Raw genomic sequence first — 10,000 nt, 5'->3', positions numbered from 1 at the left:
CCTTATACAGGCTACCTCAAAGACGGGTGGCAATGACCTCATCTTTGTGGCTGGAGACTTTAATGGGCATGTTGGGTGGGAATCTGGTATCTTCACTGGGGTATATGGTGGCCATGGTATTGGAACCCGACTTCTGTGATGCATGTAACCTTTTAATCTGCAACACTAACTTCAGGAAGCCAGACAGCCACCTTATAACCTATCAATCAGGGGACTCTGCTATCCAGATTAATTTCATCCTCACCAGACAGCGGGACGCAGGGTTGCTCTTAAATGCAAAGACCCTCCTGGGTGAAGAATGTACCCCCCAGCATAGGCTAGTCATTAGTGACTTTAGGCACAAGGCCAGGATACCAAGAAGCAGACCAATCCAAAAAAGAAGGATTAGGAAGATAAAGAACTCTTCACATGGTCAGAGATTTAGGGACATCCTAATCAAGAAATTTGAGGAGAAGGAGGAGGTGCTACTGACATTGGACATAGAAGGTAGCTGGAAATTCCTACAGGACAGCTTGCCGAGTGCCACAGACCAAGTCTGTGGATGGTGCAAAGTCCCTTCTAGATCTACAGTTACATGGTGGTGGAATAGTATGGTAAACAAAGCCATTAGAGCAAAGAAACAGGCCTGGAAAGCCTGGAAGGGTGGGGGTAGCAGGGAACTGTACCCGGTAGCCAAAAGGGAGGCTGGGCAGCAGGTATACATAGCCAAGGGCGAAGTGGAAAAGAAGAAGCTTGCCAATGTCTAGCAACGTGAGGACCAAAGAACTGAGGTATTTAGAATTGCAAAACAGTGTGTGATGTCACAGGAGAGAAATATGTCCGCACTTGCTTTTAATGATTCTGAAAAGAAAGAGGCTTGGAGAAGTCATTATGAAAGACTGCTGAATGTGGAGAATGAATTGGAGAAGGAGAGTCTGCGAAATGTTGATCCAGTAGAGAGACCAGCTATCCGAATAGACAGCTCCCTAGTAGATAAAGCAATCAAGGGTATGAAGTCAGGAAAAGCCCCCAGCCTATCAGGAATCCCTGCTGAGATGCTTAAAACATCTGGTGTTGTGGGCTATGGCCTAGTCAACCGCATTGTAGTCCATAATGGAATCATACCCAATGACTGGCATAGCAGCACCATAGTCAACTGCTACAAGGGTAAAGGTGATGCTCTAGATAGAAATAACCACAAGGGTATCAAACTGCTGGATCAGGTGATGAAGGTCACGGAGAGGGTCATAGCCCATGTCATTAGGGAGAGTGTCTGCTTAGATGAGATGCAGTTCAGTTTTGTGCTGGGTAGAAGCACCACTGATGCCATATTCCTAGTTCGACAACTGCAGGAGAAATACCTTGCTATGGATAAACCTCTATACTTAGCTTTTGTGGACTTGGAGAAAGCCTTTGACAGGGTCCCCTGATCCCTTATCTGGTGGGCGATGTGGAAACTGGAGATAGACAAATGGTTAATAAGGGCTGTACAGGCCCTTTACAGAGAGGCTGCTAGTAAGGTTAGGATTGGCAATGAGTATAGCGAAGAATTCCAGGTAGAAGTAGGGGTCCACCAAGGTTCGGCCCTCAGTCCCCTTTTATTTATCATAGTCCTCCAGGCAATAACAGAGGAATTCAAAACAGGTTGCCCCTGGGAGCTCTTCTATGCTGATGACCTGGCTCTCATAGCAGAATCACTACCGGAACTAGAAAAGAAATTTTGGGTGTGGAAACAAGGTTTAGAATCAAAAAGCCTTAGAGTCAATGTAGCAAAGACCAAAGTTCTAGTAAGTAGGAAGGCGAACTCATCACACACCCCCTCAGGTAGGTGGCTCTGCTCGATCTGTAGAAAAGGTGTAGGTAGAAACTCCATAAGATGTACCCAGTGTAAGCTATGGACACATAAGAGGTGCAGCAAGATCAAAGGAAAATTAATTGAGAAGATAGCTTTTGTGTGTGGCAGATGCACAGGGGCAATAGACACCTCAGAGACTTAGAAAACAGATTCCATCACACTCCAGGTAGAGAAACTTCTGCTACCTAGGTGACCAAGTTAGTAGTGGGGGTGGATGCTCAGAGAGTGTTACCACTTGAATAAGAATAGCCTGGGCAAAGTTTAGAAAACTTCTACCTCTACTGGTGACAAAGGGTCTCTCGCTCAGGGTGAAAGGTAGATTGTACAACGCATGTGTGCGAACTGCCATGTTTCACAGCAGTGAAACATGGGCTGTGACTGCAGAGAACATGTGTAGGCTCGAAAGAAACGAAACTAGCATGATCTGCTGGATGTGTAATGTCAATGTGCATACACGACAGTGTAAGCGCTCTAAGAGAAATGTTGGACATAAGACGCATCAGATGTGGCATGCAAGAGAGACGTTTGCGTTGGTATGGTCATGTACTACAGATGGATGAGGAGACATGTATGAAGAAGTGCTGCTCCCAAACAGTTGAAGGAATCTGGGGTAGAGGTAGACCCAGGAAGACATGAGATGAGGTGGTGAAGCATGACCTTTGAACGTTGAGGCCTCACAGAAGCAATGACGAAAGACCGAGACCTCTGGAGATATGCTGTGACTGCGAAGACCCGACAAATGAAGTGAGTTCATGGCTTGCAGGACAGCCTGATGTGCTTACTTTGGATTGTAGGGTGACCTGCTGTGCTTGAGGAGACATTGTGTCAAGTAAATCAACATCAAAATAAAAATCAAAAGGAAATTGTAGTTATGATACCCATGCTGGTGGCACGTAAAAAGCACCATCCGAATGTGGCCAGTGCAGCTTTGACTGGCGTCCGTGCCAGTGGCACGTAAAAAGCACCAACCAATCATGGCTGTTTCCAGCCTCCTCTGGCCCCTGGTTGGCGTTAGGAAGGGCATCCAGCTGTAGACACACTGCCAGATCAGACTGGAGCCTGGTGCAGCCTCCTGGCTTCCCAGATCCTGGTCGAACCGTCCTACCCATGGAAAACGGATGTTGATCGATGATGATGATGATGATATATACATGTATATGTTTGTGTGTCTGTCCCCCCCCCCCGCTCATCATCGCTTGACAACTGATGCTTGTGTGTGTGTGTTTACATTCCTGTACACTTACAGGTTTGGCAAAAGAGACTGATAGAATAAGTACTTGGCTTACAAAGAATAACTTCTGGGGGCAATGGGTTCAACTAAAGAATAAAAGAATATCTTTGTGTCTGTGTCTGTCCCTTACCACCATTTGACAACTAGTGTTGGTGTGTTTACATCCCCATAACTTAGTAATTCAGCAAAAGCCCAGTCATTAAATTCATGAATGTAGAATACTGCTTCCATATCCAAACTGCTGAATGTTAGTATGTGCTGGATAAATCCTTTAGTGGTCAGTCAACATAAGTATTTTGGGATAGAATCCTTGATTCAATACTCAACGTAATTCATGGGATCATAGAATACAGGCTTCAAAGTCCATTTGACATAACTAATAAATTCATATGTATGTTACTTAATTCAGATCTTATGTCAACATAATTCATGTATATAGAATATATAGGGGGGTGGGGTTCAAAATGAGGAGTATTTAATGCATTTTTGACTTCGCGAAAAAAAAAATTTTTTTTACAAATGTTCAATACCTTACAAAATCTATATTAGCCAAGCAAATGACCTTCTCTGAATGCACTATAACATATTCAGAACTGTTGTATCTGGGGAGAGTCAGTTTCTTTTTTTCCCTTATAATGTAACACACTCACCGGTCAAATTTTAGGAAAATTAAAATAAAAAATAAGTGGAAATTTGACCAGTGAGTGTGTTAAATTATAAGGCACAAAAAGAAAATGATTCTCCCCAGACACAACAGAATATACTTCAACACACGAACTCATATAAAGAATCTTGCAAACCAAAGCCAAAACCGAAATATTCAGAACTCTATTACAGAAAATTATTGCCATCTTTTTGAGCATATAAAAGACAATTTTGGTAATGGCAACATGAATAAGACAAGATAAGGTAAATTTACTGCTTCAATTCACTGTTTTATTTGAAAAAGACTCATACACTTAAATAACATCCTTAAACACCAGAAAGATCAGAAATGTGATAAAAATTTAAGATGTCTAGGTCAAATGAAAGAGGATCATGGAAAAATGGCACATGATATGAAATTAATGAAACTCAACTAAATCTAAAAACTCATCATGAAATATTCTTTGCAGCTTCTTCACGATCTGCTGGAGTGGCTCTCTTACTGCTGTTAAAGAGAAGAAATTATTGAAATTAGCCATTACTCTTTTCATCCCATTTTAGATATCATGCATTGGAAATTGTTGATGTTGAAATTTCAATGAAGGAGCATTGAATCTAGGTTAGGAACTGGCTCTTTCTCTATACATAAGAGATCTGATAAAGTCATTTGGGACAGAGAAGAGAAACTCTGTACAGTTGTGGAAATTAGCTGCCCAGCAGATGTTAACATAAAGGTCAGTGAAAAAGAAAATACCTATGCTGAACTATTTAGGAATCTACAACTACTCTATAAGTTCAGGTTTATAACTGTAATTATTGGGGCACTGGGATACGTAACACACTGTCTAAATACCAATCTTGAGAAATTAGGCTTTTCAAAACCAGAAAGGAGAAATCTGATTCAAACACTACAGATCCAATCCATCACTGGAACTGTAAAAGTCCTTAGAACTTTCCAGAAGTTTATCATTTGAGTATATATGAGCATGTCTAGATATGCAACTATATACATGAGAAGACATACACAAAACATACAAATCTGCACATATAATACATACATGCATACATACATACATACATACATACATAGACATGTGCACATTAAGTTGTTTGCACAGGCAAATTTCCACTGTTCAAATGCATAATAACATATAAACACACAACAGAAAGAGCACTTAAACAAGACATGAATATTCTTTTTCCCCAGAATATAACTGAAAAATGAATGTTTAATATCTCCATTTATAAACTCAGTCATGCACCTGTGTACTGAAACAAGCATGTGACTATTTCTGTGCTGTGAACTTCACCATAATTACTAACATTTGTAGCATTGTTGATATAGTGCTTGAGCAGGATTAACTTGGTGTTTTACTTTCAAGAGTGCAAAAATGTGCACATGCGCATGTGTGTGTACATACACACACAGCTGCAATGCGTGCACACACATATATGTACACACACACTTATACACATATAAACACCCAGTATTATGTGGTTACGCTTGTTTCTATGAACTGGAAACTTTCAAGAATATGCATATATGTGTGTGTACATGTTTCATTGTGTGTGTAATGAAGTGGCTGAGTGGTTAGGATTGTAGCAGATGCTATGTTTATTATTTGGCTGTCTAGACTTAATTAGTTGCCAATTGGTGTATTTTACCTATTTTATACAAGTGGTCACATGACCGTTTGTGCAGATTGGATGCTTTAAGTCATCCAATGAGACCACGTGCCAAACCAGTCACATGTGCCAATTTATGCCTCTTCACTGAGAGCCTACCATCAGCTATTTAATGAAGCCTTTCCCACTATTCTCCTTAGTTGCATGGTGGAGTTTAGATCTTCGGCAAAGAATAAGTTTTATTCTGGAGGCAGTCTCAGCTATTCTTTCAATGTGTATATTGTTTCTGTCCTCCAGCAGAAGTTATGTCTCATATTTGCTTTTCCTGTTCTATCCACAATCTATACACAATCATTATGTACCAACTGCATGTTAAACCTTTGTGTATATATTCAGACCATTTCTTCACTATGTATTTCAACAGCTTTGCTGTCTTAACTCTTTTTAACAGGTTGAATAAACTGTCGCACTTAATCCTGGTTTCCTCATTTGTCCTTTATCTATACATGCAGCCTTACTCAAACCAGCATTATTTATCAACTCAACCTTCAGCCATTATAGGGTGTTGCACTCACGATCATGAGATGCCCATAGAGGGCAGTGTGCTGTGTTCTTAACCAAAACATCTTTTCCCGTCACTTCAACATCAGGTGTGCAGGCAGTTCTGAGTTGATGGAGGGAGTAAGCTAACTTACAGCTCAAAGATTTGATCACAATAAAACAAATCACCTGTGCAGCTTGTTCAGCAAGAACTTGGAGAATCCACACCTGTCATCTATGACAGGTGAGTCCATGAACACACACACAGCCATATGTGTGGGGGGAAAATTAGTAACTGGGCAAAATGAATAATTTCTGATTTCTTGTTATTGTCTCCCAACCTGTTTGAAATGATTACATTGCATGTATTACATCATCATTTTGTATTGTTGCCTTATCTTTAAGGAGTAAAAATTGGTCAGAATAGTTTTGTTGTTGAAGTTTAAGGAGTCTGAAGCAGAGGTAACAGGTCCTCTTTTTTCAAGAAATCTTTCCTCAACTTTCACCAGATTGTAATGAAGGTTGCTAATGAACCATCTGGAGAATTTTCAGTGTGTAACAATCAATATTCTTTTCTGAGTTGGATTCCAAGTCAATTTTTTCCCACACTGGTAACTAATTTGATCATTTTCAAGTGTTTTCCCCCTTTTCTTTCTTTTTTGTGTTTCTCTTTTCTTTTTTTTTTTCATTGTTCCTCTTTTTCCACTTTTATGTTTAATCCATCTTTCAAAAAATGTTTAAAATGAAGTAAACTGAGTAATGATTAATTTTAATAACTTCTTCACTTCAACTGCATAATGTATAAATATATCATGAAGAGGACATTCCAGCAGATTGTGAAGAAGCAATAGAGAATATATTGTGTTGAGTTTTTTTTTTTTTTGATCAAGTTTCCTTAATTTCATATCATGTGCCATTTTCCCCCAATCCTCTTTCATTTGACTTAGATGTTTAAATTTTTCTTTTTGCATTTCTGATGTCTGGAGATGGATATTGATGTGTATTGAGTTTATTTTTTGGAGAACTGAAGCAACAAATTTACATTATCTTGCCTTACTCATTTTGCCCTGTCTAAATTTGTCTTTTATATGCTCAAAGAGAATGGCAATAATTTTCTGAAATAGTGATCAATGCTCTTAATGCATTTAGGGAAGACCATTTGCTTAGCTGATATAGTTTTTGTAAGGTAGTGAACATTTGTAAAAAATATATTTTGTTTCAGTCACCCCACATAAGCATGTATAAATGCATATGTTTGCATATATGTGCGTATATGTTTGTGTGAGTGAGTGAGTGAGTGAGTGAGTGTGTGTGTGTGTGGGGGGTTTGCATGTATGTATTCAGATTGCTTCCAGTGATGTACAGATTTAATATATCAAGAAAAAGAAGGCACTCAGGATTTGAATAAAAACTATCATGAGTTGTCGTGTTGGTGTGGTTGTTGTTGTTGGCTGGTCTGAAGTGATGATAACAGGTTGAGTTGCTGAATAAAAATATATTTCTTGGTTTATATGACAACACTTAACTGACAACACATGTGAACAATTAACAGTTTTTATTATGGCACATATTTTAACTGTGTTGGTCTTTTACAAATACTAACAGAAATAATTACGTGCTGGGAGAAACATACTGCTTGGAGTTTACAAGCTTACTGATACAGTAATTTGTGGCTGGCCCATCACAACTGGAAAATAATTGCGCTATATACATGGTGATGAAAATCCCTGTCTACTATCGGCCATCTATTCCAATTGGCTGAATGTGATGAAAATGGAGACACAACATGCAGCTACTTCAAAATTCTGCCTTGCAAGAGGTTTAGATGTATGACTGAGATAGCTGGTCTCAACAGTCTGCAAAGAAAAAGTGGCACAAGCAGAAAGTTCTAGAAAATTGAATCACATTGGTTAAACCCAGTCTATTGTGGTTTCACCCTCTACTGTAGTCTGCTAATGATGTCTGACTGACTTGTAGCAGTTCAGTTTTGAATCACCATTATGAAACTATTTATTTAGCACTTTCGTCCCTTTCAGAGATTTGATGATGAATCCCTGAAAGGGATGAAAGCACTAAACAAATAGTTTTTATCCAAATCCTAACTACCGTTTTTCTTTACACACACACACACACACACACACACACACAGTGTACTGTTCTGTAATGTAAGATCAACAAAAAAAGTACTCCATCTGGTGAGAGATAAATGCTATTTAATAAACACAGTATATGTTTTTATGTGCTCATATTAGTTTCATGCAATGAAAGCATGTCAGACAGTATTTCTTAACATGACTGGTGTCTCAGCACAATTTTCAGGCACTACCCACATGGTATTGCAAGCTAAAAATAGGACGATAGAATGAGAGAAAAAGCAAGAGAACAATTGATATAAAAAGGTGGGAGGTTGAAAATCCAGAAAATGAAAAAGAAAAGAGAAAAAAGCAAAAGGGGTGGATTAGATTTGACCATAAGATATAAGGCTAAAAAGATAGTGCCTGTGGCACAGCTGCTCAATTCAGAGAGGGTGGTACTTTACAATTCATCAACAGGACTTTAGTCATATGCTTACAACTGTTGAAAATTTCGGATCTAGAATTCAGCAGTGTGATCAAGTTCTCAAATCTGAAAAGGATCTCAGTTCTTTCAGATATGCTGTTGCAAAGTGGGTTCCTCCCACTGGTGTGATGTATGACTGCCATTGTGCTGTAGTTGCCGTTGTATGTTAGTAACCACAATAGTTACTAGTCATTGAATACTGTTGTATCTCTTCATACCGGACTAGTAATACACCAACTTCTTCTGTCTTACTATCGCCAATAGCTCCACAAGATACCAACTAAAACTGTCGACTCTTAACTCTTCAACTCTCAGCACTTGATGACCGGCTCCTGGTCTATTTATAATACCTGCATCCTACCACTTTTTACTGAGAGGGGTGTACAGTTTCACTACACAACATATATGTGGTGTGAATTTTTCGACTATTATCCACTTTATCGTATGTGGTGTGGAATTTGACTTTAAACCCTATTCGTGGCTAGCCAACTTAATAGCTTTACTTTTGTCCCAGTGTTGGGAGGAAAATATGTGATTAGCATAGCGATTTTTGAAGTCGCCTTCTCATAGTCTGGTATAGCTCTTCTCAGTTGTGTTATTATCTAGAATTGCTGTAACTTCTGCCTCATATATGATGGATTTAATCATACATCCCTGGATGAGTGGACAGGTTTCTGGGACTTGACAGTTATAACTGGGAGTGAGCTCTTCGTGTTGTTCTTGTGTAATGATGCTTTTCATATTAGGGTAGCAGCTATATGATAATTTCACTATACCTATTTTTGCTTCTTTCTGATTTTCTTTTCATATTCTGGTTTTTTATCTTTCCACCATTTATATCTACTTCTTTCTCACCCTTGTTACTTTTTCTCTCATCCTATCATCCTATTTGTAGCTTGCTATACCATGTGGGCAGTGCCTGAAAATTGCTCTAAGATACCAGTCTTGTTAAAAAATACTGTCAGCCATACTTTCATTGCATGAAACTAATAGTAGCACAGGAAAACATATTTTGTACATTATTTACATTTGCTGGATATTTGTCCTCATCTTGTTTGTTGTTAACACAACGCTTCGGCTGATATACCCTCCAGCCTTCAGGTGTCTTGGGGAAATTTCGAACCTGGGTTCCATTCCCAAAGTATTTTTCGTTGTTGTTGTTGTTGTTATTATTATTATTATTATTATTATTATTATTATACAGGCCACTGCCTGGAATTGCACTCAGAATCTTGGGGTTAGTAGCCTGCGCTCTTAACAATTACGCCATATGCCCACGGGCACCATTATACCCTGATGTAGTACCAGGCAGTGGCTTTCATGGCTTTTGATCTTAACTGATTGGAAGTGTTATCATGTACATTGTTTTGCCTTGGTATAAAAGATGGGCTACAGCAAATATTCTGCTCAATACCACAGATTTGCTTGTCAGTTGTTTGACCTTAACCAGTTGAGCATGTCCCTTAGTGGCAGACAATATGTGCATCTCTGATCACGAGCAGAAGTGGTGGGGGATCATCATAGCCATGTGTTAAGAAGGATTCTTTGGGGTTTGAATAATTCAC

At 39.0% G+C, this 10,000-nt stretch overlaps 1 protein-coding gene across 1 annotated transcript in view; it reads left to right on the top strand.

The window, feature by feature from the left end:
• The window catches only part of LOC115218511 (sushi, von Willebrand factor type A, EGF and pentraxin domain-containing protein 1-like), a 322,239-nt gene that overhangs the window by 62,205 nt on the left and 250,034 nt on the right, over positions 1-10,000 (top strand). The gene's annotated exons all lie outside the window — the stretch shown is intronic.

This window comes from Octopus sinensis, linkage group LG13 (assembly GCF_006345805.1).
Source record: "Octopus sinensis linkage group LG13, ASM634580v1, whole genome shotgun sequence".
Classification (NCBI taxonomy): domain Eukaryota; kingdom Metazoa; phylum Mollusca; class Cephalopoda; order Octopoda; family Octopodidae; genus Octopus; species Octopus sinensis.
This window is presented reverse-complemented; position numbering and strand designations above follow the sequence as displayed.